The sequence below is a fragment of the Carlito syrichta genome, unplaced genomic scaffold, assembly GCF_000164805.1.
Source record: "Carlito syrichta isolate Samal-C Ts95f unplaced genomic scaffold, Tarsius_syrichta-2.0.1 Scaffold131799, whole genome shotgun sequence".
Taxonomy (NCBI): Eukaryota; Metazoa; Chordata; class Mammalia; order Primates; family Tarsiidae; genus Carlito; species Carlito syrichta.
Window position 1 is genome coordinate 122,180 of NW_007075895.1, and position 14,996 is coordinate 137,175.

Genomic DNA, 14,996 nt, shown 5'->3' on the forward strand with positions numbered 1-14,996 from the left:
GTCTCGCTGCCCAGGCGGGTCTCGAACCTGCAGCCTCAGGCAATCCACTCACCTCAGCCTTCCAAAGGCGTGGGATTACAGGCTGAGCCACCGAGCCCGGCTAGCATTTTTAATATACTTGCAGGGATGACCAGCACTTTTATGGAATTTCTCTCCAACTAGCCTATGAGGTCACTACCATTAGCATCCCCATTTCACAGATGAAACTGGGCTTTGAGGTGCTCAATGACCTGCCCAAGGTCTTCCAGAGCAGCAGGTAACCAGAGCATGAAGACCCAGGAACTCTTAAGACTCTTCACGCTCTTAAGCATCGTGCTGCCAAGTCCTGCCAGCTAGAAAAACACAGAACCTGGAGTGTCAGCCTCGAAAGGGCCTTAGAAGTGACCAAACCCAGCCTGACCTTGTGGGCTGGAGCCACACCAGAGAAGAGCAGGAAAAGGTCTGACACGGAACTTGTGATTAATGCCCAGGACTAGAACCCGAGTCTCCTGCTCTGACACAGGACTCCTTCCTTCCTTCTACGCACCCCACAGACGGGAACTAGAGCCTCTAACTCAAACAGGCACGTGCCTCATTCCACAGGAGAATGAGCACATCGGGGCCCTGGCCAGGGTGAATGAACTCAGTGTGTGCAGCTAATGAACTAGGAAAATGCAGTCCTGGGTGTCTTATTTTGCCCCCAGAGCCTGCGGCAATCTCAGGAAACTGACACCCTGCAGTGGATTCTGGGTAGCTTTTGGGATTGGGTGTGTGTACTCAGTAGACTTCAAGAAGCCCATACTCCCTGCGTTGGGTCTCCCAAATTCATTGTGAGAATCACCTGCTCACATCCAGGCAGCCCAGGAGAGCACACTGTTGTGGGTTGTGGACCAGTGAGAGGTACTGAGGGTGCTTTTTCTTTTCTTTTCTTTTTTTGAGTAGGAGTCTTAAGCCTCGACCTACTGGGCAAGTGATCCTTCCGCTTCAGCCTTCCAAGTAGCTGAAACCACAGGTGTGCACCACGACACCCGGCTAATTTTTGACTTATTACAGAGACGAGGTCTTGCCAAGTTGCCCAGGCTAGTCTTGAACTCATGGGCTCAGGCAATCCTCTCGCCTCTGCTTCCCAAAGTGTTGGGATTACAGGTGTGAGCCATCCTGCCTGGCTAAGGGTACTTTTTGTTCTCCAAGTGACCTAAACATCAAGTCCACAACTCTTGAAAAGTCCCACTCAGGCCAGCAAAGTTACCTTCTTAGCTGAACTTTGAGGACAGGCAGCTAGGAGAGGTCACAGAGTCATAGATTTTCAGATGTTCGCTGGCTCAGCAGCTTGTGCAGAGCCAGCATGTCCTCTGATCGGCAAGTAGACGCCCAAGTTCTGCCACTATATTTCCAGGAATGGGGAGTTCACTACCTCACGGGCAGCCCGTTGCGTTGTTGGTTAGCTCTGATTTATATAAAGCCCAGATATGCCTCCTTTTGAGCTGTCCATCAATGGCTTGCAAATTCCTACAAGCCCTTTGTCGTCTGGCCTCCACTGACCAGGCCTCTCCAACTCTGCTCCACCCACTTGGGGGCTTTTGGCACCTCAAATGTGCCAGCTTCTCCCTGCTCCTTCTTCTTTCCCTTGGCGTTTACAGCATCTTCCTCTTCCCCTCCCCTGGCTGATGCCTACTTACTTATGTTTCCTGCCTCAACTTAAGGATGCCCTGAACTTCCCATTCCTATATTCCCTTCCCAGCCACAGCAGGCTCCTTATTCTCTTCCTTCCTTCCTTCTTTTCTTTTTTTTTTTTTGAGTAGGAGTCTCACTCTGTTGCCCAGGCTGGAGTACAGTGGCACGCTCATGGCCACCACTGCCTTGACATGCTGGGCAGGTGATTCTTCTGCCTCAGCCATCTGACTGGCTAGAACCACAAGTATGCACCACCATGCTCAGCTAATTTTTTGATTTATTGTAAAAATAAATAAAATAAAAAATAAATAAAAAAAATAAAAATTAAAAATAAGCCATGTTATTCAGGCTGGTCCTCAAACCCTTGAGTTCAGGCAATTCTCTTGTCTCCGCCTCCCAGTGTTGGGATTACAGGCGTGAGCCACCGTGTCCAGCCTTTCAAACTCTCCTTTCTCTCTTTCTGCAGCTGTAACAAAGTGATTATTGGGGCAGTTAGTTTAGTGTCTGACTAGAGCAACGGTTTTCCATTGGGGGTGATTTTGGCCCCCCAGGACAACTGGTGATGTCCGGAGACATTTCTGGTTGTCACAGTCGGGGAGGGGGTGTGCTACTGGCGTTTAGTGGGCAGAGGTCAGGGATGGTGCTAGACAGCCTACAGTGCAAAGGACAGATGCCCACAACAAAAATTATCTGACCCTGGTATCAGGTGTATTGTCACATGTCGATGGTGAAAAGCTATGCTAGAGCGTAAGCCCTGTGTGGCCAGGAATGGCTTCCTCTTTGATTGTCACGATGTCCCCAGTGTCTAGGACACAGCAGGCAATCCACAAATATGTGTGAAAGGAAAGTACGGAGGAGGGGAGGAGAAGGAAGTGGATTGTAGGAGGGAATGCTAAGACTACCTCGCAGGCAGCTGGTATGTTTGGGGTCCCTGAGGTTGGGAAGAGCAGAGGATGGGGGACATGTGTGACTGGAGGCCAGACCCTGGAGCCTTCAACATTGGGCTCCAGTTATGCCTTTGTTCTGCAAGTGACAGGGAGAAGGCTTTCTTTCCACTATTGAAGGCCAAACGTGATCTGATCCAAGTGGCACCTTAGGAAGAGGTCTGTAGACAGTGATATTGGGAGCCAGCCTTGGAGGCCCATCAGATTGACAGGATCCTGGTGACCCCGGGCCACAGGCTACTGGAAATTAATTGTCCATCTTTCCACTACGTTGTTTAACCTGTCCCTTTTTGCCCATGTGATGACTCTGAGGCATGTTTAAAGAGCTTTCTTTAGCTTGGTCACCGATCTTGTTTTTAGGGTTAGGATTTGTGACTAATACCTGGTAAAAAGAGGTTTCTGATTTTGTTTAGGCAAAGAATTGTTTTGAATATTTTTACTTGTAGTTATGGTGTTTGAATACAAGGCATAAGATTTAAGTGTAGTGAAAGTTTATATTAAGGTATATGTAGGTGATTTGTAAGTTTGTTTTGAGATACATATTAAAGTTATAGTACATAAAAAGATAAAGGGTTTAGATGTAGAATTTAAGTGAGTAAAACAGGTTTTATCTAACAACCGAAACTAACTTGAAGCCTGAATAACATCACTAGAAGTTTCTTCTAAGCTGTTTTTTCCTTAGAGATAGGATGTTCCAGATAGGAAAACAATAAAGGAATTCGAAAAAGAAAAAACTACCAAGGGGTTTGAAAGACCAGAAAGTTTCAAAAAGAAACTCCTTGTCCATGAGAAAAGAAACATCTGCCAGGCACTTCTAGAAAATTTCCAGGTGCACATTCTTCCACCAGATGAAAATATTCTATATATGAACTACTCCAAAACCCTGGGCCAGAAACTGTTGTTCTGGCCCCCAGAGACTTTATTATGGAAGAACCTGTTTCCCTGGATAAATAAAATGGCATCTGCACCCTTTTAACAGGTGTCCAGTCTCTCTCTCTCTCTCTCAATAAAATGACATCTGCACCCTGTTAACAGGTGTCCAGTCTCTCTTTCTCTTTTTCTCTCTCTCTCTTTCTCTCTCTCTTTCTCACAATCACCTATACCGTTTCCACTTTTGGGGTACCTTGGACTTTGCGGGAACTGGTCTCCAGCACGGTGAGAAGCACATCTGAAAGAAAGATGTGACTAGTTGGAGACAGAGACGGCCCTGGAATCCACAGACTACCCCTCCTTATTTTACTGGTGTACATTGGGCGATCCTGGTTGCAAACAATTGTCTGAAGAGCTGGAAGCAAACTTTTTCAGACTGTGAATGAACAGAGAGTTATTAAAATGAAACCAAACAAAACCCTTTGAGTGGCTCACTCCCATAATCCCAGCACTTTGGGAGGTCGAGGTGGGAGGATTGCTTGAGCCCAGGAGTTTGAGACCAGCTCTAGTCTCAGCTACTTGGGAGGCTGAAGAGGAAGGATCCCCTGAGTCCAGAAGGTTGAGGTTGCAGTGAGCCATGATCGTGCCACTGCACTCTAGCCTGGATGACAGAGTAAGACCTCGACTCAACACCCCCACAAAACAAAACAAAAAACAAAACAAAACAAAACAAAAAACAACCCTGTGAGTCTGCTAGGTTCCAGGTCCACAGTTGTTACTGACTCACTGTGTGACCTCAACAGTAACTTCCTCTCTCTGTCCCTCATATCTTCACCTTGAAAGGCAGTCAATGCTCTTTCAATTCTCTAAGCCAGCTGATGACACTGGGAATGGCTGTGTGCAGAGAAGGGGCACCCATGAGGATAATTTCATAAAGAATGTGACAGGCCTTGTCAACTTTGGTGTTCATCAGAATGATCTGATCCGTCTGGTTTTGGGTGGGGCTTTAGATCAGTGGTTTTTGGTCCTGGCTGCACATTTGAATCATCTGGGGAACTTTGTGAAAATATAGATGCCAGGCCCCACCCTAGACAAATTAAGTCAGGATCTCCGGAGCTATGACCCGGGTATAGGTTTTTATAAAGCGTATTGGGTGATTCTGAGGTGCAAAGTTGTGACCACTGCCCTAGAAATTGCCCTTTTTTTTTTGAGTTGGAGTCTCACTCTGTCACCCAGACTGGAGTGCAGTGGCTGCTCCTGACGACTGCAGCCTCGACCTGCTGGGCTCCGGCGATCCTTCCTCCTCAGCCTTCCAAGTAGCTGGAACTACAGGCGCCCGCTACCACGCCCGGCTAGTTTTTTTGATTTATTGTAGAGATGAGGTCTCGCCAAGTTGCCCAGGCGGGTCTCGAACCCGCGGGCTCAGGCAATCCCAGCGCTGAGCCACAGGTTGAGACACAGGTTGAGCCACCGAGCCCGGTTTGGCTTGCCCATTTTAAATTTAAGTGATTTAATTTTAAAAAATGTTTACAGCCATTGCCTTGCCATGGTCAGGCCATGTTTCCTAGCTTTGGTCCCCTCCCCTACCTTGGGGAGTGAATCACCTCTTTCTCTCTCTCTCTAATTTACTTTCTTTTTTTTTTTTTTTTTGAGTTGGAGTCTTACTCTGTCACCCAGACTGGAGTGCAGTGGCCGTTGCCGGCCACCGCAGCCTCAACCTGCTGGGCTCCGGCGATCCTTCTGCCTCAGCCTTCCGAGTAGCTGGAACTACAGGCGCATGCTACCACGCCCGGCTAATTTTTTATTTACCGTAGAAATGAGGTCTTGCCAAGTTGCCCAGGCGGGTCTCCAACCGGCGGGCTCAGGCAATCCACTCACCTCGACCTCCCAAAGGCGCGGGATTACAGGCTGAGCCACCGAGCCCGGCTCTAATTTACTTTCTAAATAAACTATATTCTCCAATCTAAAAAAAAAAGTTTACTATTTATTTGTTTATTTATTTATTTATTTATTTTTTTTGAGTTGGAGTCTCACTCCCAGACTGGAGTGCAGTGGCCACTCCCGGCCACCGCAGCCTCGACCTGCTGGGCTCTGGCGATCCTTCCGCCTCAGCCTTCCAAGTAGCCGGAATTACAGGCATGCGCTACTACGCCCAGCTGATTTTTTGATTTATTGTAGAGATGAGGTCTCGCTGCCAAGGCGAGTCTCCAACCCGCGGACTCAGGCAATCCACTCACCTCAGCCTCCCAAAGGCGCGGGATTACAGGCTAAGCCACTGAGCCTGGCTGAGCCCGGCTTTTTATTTATATTTTTAAGTTGGGGTCTTACTCTGTCACTCAGGCTTGAGTGCAGTGGCATGTACACGGCTCAGGTGATCCTTCTGCCTCAGTCTCCTAAGTAGATGGGACTACAGGCATGCATGCTCACCATGCTTGGCTAGTTAAAAAAACAAAAACAAAACAAATTTTTAGAGTTCAAATCCTGCTATGTTGCCCACGCTGATCGCGAACTCCTGGACTCGAGCAATTCTCTTGCCTCAGCCTCCCAAAGTTCTGAGATTACAGAGGTGAGCCACTGAGCCTGGCCTAAGTTTTATTTCTTAGAGACAGGGTCTTGCACTCCGGCTGAAGTGCCGTGGTATGATTGTGGCTCGCTGCAGTCTCCAGCTCTTGGGCTCAAGTAACCCTCCTGCCTTGGCCTCCCAAAGTTCTAGGATTCCAGGCATGAGCCACCGCGCCTGGCTGAAGCTACCTTTTTAACAGTTGATTCTGATGCAGGCGGTCCCAAGACCTCGCTCTCTTCAGGTCACTGTGGCCTCCCACCTTGTTCCCCGTTTTAGTAACAAGAAGGTGATTTATCAGTACCAGGGCAGAGACTGTGAAGGCAACAAATCTCAGAATCTGGAGAGAAGAGGGCTGCATCCCTTTATTTGTGGATCACAGAACATTGTACTTGGTGGATGTGAAAGGAAAAGTTAAAACCAAGTCACTGAGTGGAGAAGAGGCATATGTAATTCTGTCGGGATCTGGGAAATGGAATTCAGGAATGCATTTTGCAAAACTGTGCTTTCCAAGGAAATCGACTCAGGGCGGTGTGTCACAAGAGTCTTGTCACAGGAAGAGGATCCAAGTATGAATGGTGCAAGACGTCTGCCACAGGAAGTGACTGCTTAGTCTATCAGATCTAGAACAAAGCTAGCGTGGTCGTGATCTACCTTCTCACTGGACAGAAGGGACACTAAGGCCCAGAGAGGGGAAGGCTGGTGCCCAGAGACAGGCAGGGAACTGGTGAGAGAGCATTACCACCCATGCTTCCTGCCCTTCTCCTCACATGCATCACCCCACAGTTTTGCTCCAGATCCCAGCCCAGCCTCCACTTCTCCACCCTCTGGACAGCCCCCAAGGTCAAAGGATGAGACTGTATCCATGTGCCTGGATCTACACCTGCCAGATGACGGGGCTAACACCAGCGGGTGGCAGGGGCAAGCCGGAGAGGAAGGAGTACTGTCTGATGATGTGGCCTGACCTCAGAAAGGAAGCCTGGTCACCCGGGGAATTTTCTCGGGCGAGGTCTCATGTCTATGCAAATATTGTCCTTCGATTAGCCTGAAGCCAGGATGGGAGAGGGAGATGAGGAGAGAGGATGCCAGAATGACAGAGGAAGGGAGAACAGCCCCAGGGTACTAGGTGGCGTGTAGGTTTCTCCGAGGCTACATCTCCTGTTGCCCTAAATCATCTTCCAATGTGGGAAAATTGGGAGGCCCAAGAAGGTGTGTGGCCCCAAAGAAAGCAGTATGTTCCAGCCTCAATGGAGACCAGGCCCAGGGAGAGGCAGTGATGATGACCATGGATTTGGTGCTGTTGACCAAGGTGACAGCACTGAGGCTTGAGTCTGAGAAGTCTCTCAGAGTTTCATTTTAGGTTTCCATCTTGCTCGCCAGGGGTGTTTTATCCTGACAACAGCCAAAAGCAGCAGGAAGGTAGTGACCCTGACTCACCTCAGGCAAATCCCAGCACTCAAGGTCGCGTGGCAGAGGTTGTGGGAGCTGATTCTGTTAACCTCTTCACCTCCAGCTTCTAGAACACTCCTGGAGAAGTGACTGGAATGGAATTCACACTTTTGAAGGAGAATCATCTCTCCTCCCTCCTGTCTCTGTGCATTCCACTCAACTTGAGCTTCACCACCTCCAGGAAGCCTTCCCTGGGGACATCATTCCTCTCCCAAAGTTTGATTCTCCAGGGAGCAAGATGCCAAGTAGGACCAGAGCTTAAGTCAGGGATGTTTGGTCCAAAACCTGCCCCCACAGGTCCTGTTGTTTCTCCTCCCCTTAAAGAGCTTACATAAGAGCAGGCAGGGCCCCAATTTCTGGAGATGCGTGCACCACACAAAGGTTAGGTGCCAAGAAGTGTGAGTGTGTACATCCCCAGCGAGTGTGTGTGAAGAGCAAGTTCAGGTCCTTGTGCGAGGTGTTGCCCATGGCTGCTTAGTCCATCAGGTCTGGAACAGAGCTTTTACCAGTCGTGTGTACACAATGACTGTATTTCTGGTTGCTACCAGCAAATAAAAAAATAATTTTAATCCGGGCTCAGTGGCTCAGCCTGTAATCCTGTGCCTTTGGGAGGCTAAGGTGAGTGGATTGCCTGAGCCCGCGGGTTCGAGACCCGCCTGGGCAGCGAGACCTCATCTCTACAATAAATCAAAAAATCAGCCGGGCGTGGTAGCACATGCCTGTAATTCCGGCTACTTGAAAGGCTGAGGCGGAAGGATCGCCAGAGCCCAGTAGGTCGAGGCTATGGTGGCCGGGAGTGGCCACTGCACGCCAGTCTGGGTGACAGAGTGAGACTCCAACTCAAAAAAAAAAAAAAATTAATAATAATAATAATAATTTTCTCTCTCTCTGTGTGGCCAACAATGTGTGTCTCTGTGTGTGTGTTACCAAGAGTGTGTTTCTGATTCCAGTGTGGTCTCTGTGGGCATGGCCGGTGGAGCTTGGAATTCTGTGTGTGTGGCCTGCAGTATTTCCGGGCTTTGAGTGGTCACCAGGTGTATGGGAAACTGGGGAATGGATATGTCAGCTCTGCCTCTCCCCCCACTCCATCAGGCCCTCCTGGGCCAAGGTCCACAGCCTTCGAGTCAGGGTAGCCAGGGAGGGGCTTCTAACCACAGCTGGAGGCACAGTAGGCAGAAGATGGCAATTGGAAGGAAGGGTGGGACCATTCCATAGCAGGAAATGCATTTTCTGGGTATGGGGAAGGGTCTGCTTCCAGACAGGGAGCAGTCCTTGCCCAGCTGAGAGGAGGGCAATGGGACAGCCTTGTCTTCACACCCGGGTTCCCAGGTCATGGCACCTGCCTCACTCTGCCTTCTCACCCCCGGCAGCTTAGGTGCTTTTCCTTGTCTTCTAGCTCCCCATGTCTTTTTTTAACTTGTCTCCATCTCTGCTTCCTTCTACTGCTCGTGACTTAACCCCTCACATCCAGGAATCCCAGTTGCTGGTCCTGGCTCCTCCACACTGGCCCTAGGGACGTCTTTTTAGGGACATCTCTAACCCTACTGCTCTCCTCCCTAGCACGGTCGGGGGCTGGCCAGTGTCTGGAGGATGGAGCTTACACTCTCTAGCCTGGACTCCCAGAGGCCTCCTGGATGGTGTCTTCACGTGTGGGGGCGTGCCCAAGGCCCCAGGAACACTCCCAACGCTTCTGTTCCCAGTCCTGTGCCCTCCCTCCGTCAACATTTCTCACAGCTGAGGGCTTCTCTATCCACGCTTCTCACATGCCCCCTTCTCCAAGGAGCCCTTGACAGTCCTCTCTGTGGCCTCTGTGCTCAGTGTCCCTTGTGTCCCTGTGCTTGGTAGAATGTTTTCTTTTCTTTTTTTTTTTTTTTTGAGTTGGAGTCTCACTCTGTCACCCAGGCTAGAGTGCAGTGGCACGCTCACGGCCACCACAGCCTCGACCTGCTGGGCTCAGGAGATCCTTCCATCTCAGCCTTCCAAGTAGCTGGAATCATAGATGCACGCCACCACATCTGGCTAATTTTTTGCTTGATTTGTTGTAGAGATGAGGTCTCGCCATGTGGTCTAGGCTTGTCTTGAACCTGTGGGCTCAGGCAATCCTCTCGCCTCCACCTCCCAAAGTGCCAGAATTACGGGAATGAGCCACCGCACCTGGGCTTAGTAGAATTTTTTCTTTTTCTTTTTTTTTTTTTTTGAGTTGGAGTCTCATTCTGTCGCCCAGACTGGACTGTAGTGGCACACTCCCGGCCACCACAGCGTCGACCTGCTGGGCTCCGGCGATCCTTCCGCCTCAGCCTTCTGAGTAGTTGGAACTACAGGCGCGCGCTACCACACCCGGCTAGTTTTTTGATTTATTGTAGAGATGAGGTCTCGCCAAGTTGCCCAGGCAGGTCGCGAACCCGCAGGCTCAGCAATCCCCTCACCTCAGCCTCCCAAAGCGCAGGATTATAGGCTGAGCCACCAAGCCCAGCTTAGAATTTTTTCTAATAATCTTTCCCTGCATGGCTCTGAGGGTGAGAAGCACAGTTTAGGGTGTCAGTAGCCATCAGAAGCTATTGGAAGAGACTTCCTTCTCTAAGCCTAATTCTTCTTTTGTCTCCTTCCTTCCCCCTCCTTCCTTTTCTCCCTCCTGTACCCTCTGCTCCTTCCTTCCTTCCATCCTTCTTTCCTTCATTATTATTATTTTTTGGAGACAAGGTCTTACTCTGTCCCCCAGGCTGTTGAGCACTGGTGTGATCACAGCTCATTGCAGCCTGGGACTGTGGGTTCAAGTGATCTTCCTGCCTCAGTCTCCCAATGTGCTAAGACGATAGGCGTGAGTCACCATGGCCAGCTACTCCTCTACGAAATGGAATCTGGCCTGTGTTGATAAGAGAGAGCTGATACCATCATCAAGCCCTTCCTAGATTGCGGACAGTGCGCTGAGACCCGCACGCAGGCTTAGGTAGGTCAAGTGACTTGTCTGCTTCTAGCGGTGGATGGGCTCGACTCCAGGCCCATCTGCCCCACAGGCCTCACCACTGAAGGAGGGCTTGGCTATGTCACTAGAATTCCCCATTTGCCTCACCCCCATTGTAAAGTGGAAAACCTACTTTTGGAAACTCGAGGCCTGCTGGGGAACGGAGAGGCATGTTGGAGCTCCGTCTGACCGCTTCTGGTTCTAAAATCCGGGTTGCGCAACTCCATACTTCACCCTCCCATGCTCAGCTCAGCCTGACTTCCGTCACCACGAGGGAGAGGAAGAAGTGTCAGCACAGAGCAGGATCTGGCATCAGGAGAGCCGGGGTCTCACTCCAGACCTATCCCTGCCTAACGCCATAGTCACAATCCTTTTCTGTGGATCTTGGTTACCAAACTGGCGAAATAAGAGGCCTGCTTGGGATCCTCTCTGAGGCCATCAGTTGGTCCATGATATATTCATTGCCTGTGTCTTTAAGCAATTTGTTTCACCACTGTGAGCCTCAGCTTCCTCATCAGTAAAGTGAGGGTGGCTGTCCCTGTAAAGGAAGAAATGGCTACAGAGGCGAAGCTTTTTTTTTTTTTTTTTTGAGTTGGAGTCTCACTCTGTCACCCAGACTGGAGTGCAGTGGCCGCTCCCGGCCACCGCAGCCTCGACCTGCTGGGCTCTGGCAATCCTTCCGCCTCAGCCTTCCAGGTAGCCGGAATTACAGGCGCGCGCTACCACGCCCAGCTGATTTTTTTTTTTTAATTGTAGCGATGAGGTCTCGCTGCCCAGGTGGGTCTCGAACCTGCGGGCTCAGGCAATCCACTCACCTCAGCCTCCCAAAGGTGTGGGATTACAGGCTGAGCCACCGAGCCTGGCTGAGGCAAAACTTCTTACGTCGGATTACTATGGCGGCGACCTGGTGTCCTCAGCTGTGTGGGGGCTCAAGAAATACGGAGGGTTTAAAGAGCCAACAGTTCCCACATGCTCTCCACTGGCAGGAAGTGTGGGCATAGCCATTTCCAAATAGCTGCTTTCTGCTGAGGCTAAAGGGCAACTCCCTCCGGGTGTTTCCCTGAGGCCCAGACCAAAGTCGGCTCAATCTCAGCTATTGTACAAGGTTTGCCTTGAAGGGAGATGCAGGGGTCAAGGCAGGAGGGGACTGTGAGGTGCTGGAGTCTGGCAGCCCACTTCTGTGGGTGACTGCCATAGCAGAACACACAGGAGGGTCCTCCAGGGCCGGGGCTCCAGTTGTCTGCAGCCCACTTACTGTGCCTCGGGCCAGGCGCCGCCCACGGAAGTGGCAATGTTTCAGCCGCAACTGAGGGTGGGAGGTGAGAACTTCTGAGGCCTTCCTGCCCTGTGAACATCGCAGCCATCCTCCTTTTCTCCCACGGAGATGACAGAGGTTTGGGCCGCTGCTTTCTCGTTCCTTTTAGCTTTGAATGAGCTCCCACCACTTCTCCCAGTTTTGAACTTGGGCCACAGAAGCGATCTCCAGGGAGGTCTGGAAGAGACCTGAGTGCGAGGGCCACTCACTGGAAGCTCCTTAAGGACCAGAGCCACGTCAGTTTGTACCTTTAGCACCCAGCACGTGGCACGGCACGTAGGAGCCATTCATGAAATATAAGTTACCTAAGTGAACGAATGGATGAATGAATGAATGAATGCATGACGGAGTGTTCTGGTTCAGAATAATGGCTACTCTCTCCTCTGCTACAACTCCAAGAAAACATGTGGTTTGTTCTGTAGGTACCTGGGTCTTAGTCAGTGGGATTGCTGCAAGGGTCTCCTAGCTGGGTCTCACTGTCACCCAGGCTGGAGTGCAAGTGGCACAATCGTAGCTCACTGGAGCCTCCAACTTCTGGGCTCAAGCAATTCTCTGACCTCAGCCTCCCGAGTAGCTGGGACTACAGGAACATATCAGCCTGACTAGCTCACCTCTGTTTTTTGTAGAGAGAGGGTCTTGCTATGTTGCCCAGACTGGTCTCAAATTCCTCAGTTGATCATCCCTCCTCAGTCTCCCAAAGTGCTAGGATTGCAGGCGTGAGCCACCATGCCCAGCTTTTAAACCCCCATCTCTAATCTATCTTACCTCACAAACCTTTAAGATCTCCTTCCTGCTACTGATCAATCCCAGAACGCAACCCCCTCCACTGACAATAAAGCTATAAACTCATGTGAAGGCACCAGAACAGCGTTTTGTGCATAGCAAGCACTCCGTTCCCGCTCTCCTCAGGCCTGGCTTCTGGGCCTCCTGTGCTCCCCTATTGTCTCCAGGCTTCTCCTCACCTGTTCCCTCTGATTCCATCCCTCATTCCCTCCCACCACAGTCCATTTCCCCCAGTGTCTATTTTTTTTTTGAGTTGGAGTCTCACTCTGTCGCCCAGACTGCAGTACAGTGGCCGCTCCCGACCACCGCAGCCTCGACTTGCTGGGCTCTGGCGATCCTTCTGCCTCAGCCTTCCGAGTAGCCGGGACTACAGGCACGCGCTACCACACCCGGCTAGTTGTTGACTTATTGTAGAGATGAGGTCTTGCCAAGTTGTCCGGGTGGGTCTTGAACCCACGGGCTCAAGCAGTCCACTTGCCTAGGCCTCCCAAAGGGCTGGGATTACATGTCTATTTTTAAGACATGCTCCTTTTTGGTTTCGAATGCCTATGTGACCTGCACTGACTGCTTTGAAACCAACGCTAGAAAACACCGAGGGCTCCACTCCCTCAGCTCCTACAACTGCACCTGGTTCAGAGCAGGTAGTGAGGCAGCTGCCTCTGAACCAGGCAGGCACTAGTGGGCACTTTACACACTCTTCCCTCACTCCCGGGGACTGGAGGATGGGTGGCACCAGGAGCCCGAAGGGCAGATCAGGGACCGAGGGCCCTGCGCTCAGTCAGTCCGTACAAGGTCTTCCTCCAAAGCTCTTAACCACTGGGTTCTTTCTGTAACAGTTGAACAAAGTTGGGCAAACACCCTAAAAGCTGACCCTCAAGGCATTTGGGCTCACAGCCTGGCGGAGGAAAGGCAGTGGAGAAGACACGACAAGGCACATGGTCTTAGTTTCAGACTCATTATATCAGAGATTAAGAGTGCTCTTCAGGCCAGAATGGCGGCTCATGCCTATAATCCCAGCACAGCACTTTGGGAGGCCAAGGTGAGAGGATTGCCTGAGCCCATGGGTTCGAAACCAGCCTGGGCAACTAGGTGAGACCTCATCTCTACAATAAAAAAAAAAAAAATTAGCTGGGCATGGTAATGCCTGCCTGTAGTCCCAGTTACTTGGAAGGCTGAGGCAGAAGGATTGCTTGAGCCCAGCAGGTTGACGCTGGGGCAGCCGTGAGCATGCCACTGCACTCCAGCCTGGGCGACAGAGTGAGACTCCAACTCAAAAAAAGAGTGTCTGGTCCAACCCCTCCATATAAATGTAGAAACTGAGGTCCAGTGAGGGCAACAGCTGGTCCGAGGTCACAAGTGAAGGAGGGACAAGATCACACCCAGCAAGTCCCCCACTGCCTGTGCTGTGTGCACAGCTACTGCATCGTGCATGTGCTGAACTGTGATCAAGTGGTCTGGGCAGAGGCCGGGCTCCATTCCCGCTCACACCAGTCACCGGACAATCTCAGAGCAAGTCACAGACTGGAAGTAGGCCAGGGAGAGAAGCAGAGATACTGCAGCAGAACCCACTTGCTTATCAGGGATGTTTACGAGATGGAAATTTCGACGGGCTTCCCGGCTTGCGATTGCATCTGGTGCCTTGAGGAGGTCAGAAGGGGAAGTTTGGGTTTGGTTGTAATGGATGAAGAGCACCCAGAAACGTCCAGGTGGTGAGAGAGGAGAAGAGCGGGGGAGAATGGAGCAGGGCTGGGCAGCCTTCCTGGGAAACACCTGGAAGGGTATGAAGACATGACTCACTCCTGGGCAGATTTAACCTCAGAGTCCAACAAGGAGAATCCAGGCTGCGGGCTGTGGGCAGAAGACAGGCCCCACTAGAAATGTCTCTTTTTCTTTCTTTTTTAAAGAGAGAAAAAGTGTCCAGGGAACGAATTGAAGGTACTTTCTAGGATGTCAATGTGAGAAGGGAAGACAGGATTTTTTTGCCCAATCCACTCATTTTGCAGATAAGGAAACAGACTCGGGGAGGGAAAGGGATTGGCCTGAGGTCAGCAAGTACGTGGTGGCTGATGTGAATTTGACCCAGGCATCCTGCCTCCTGGTCCAGGACTCTAGCTTAGCCTGGATGGAGATGGATGGTGAGAGGGATGGAGGATGGCCAGTGTGCCTGAACACATTCCACCCCCCACTCCCAGGCACACTCACTGGCCCCTGCCACAACCCCGCCATCAAAGTACACACACCGCGCGTTGCACAGAGGCTCAATATGTCTTTGGATCTGACAAGGTCCACACCGGGGCAGAGGCCGTGGCAAGGAAAGGGGACTGGGAGAGTCTGAGGGTCAGAGGGGAACGGGACCTATGGACAAGATCTTTAGCTGCTCGGCCGTGATCACGAGTGGCCGTGGTGGGTCCTCGCCAGCCCATGAGAGTGGGAGCCTTTCCTAAGCCTCAGTGGAAGACA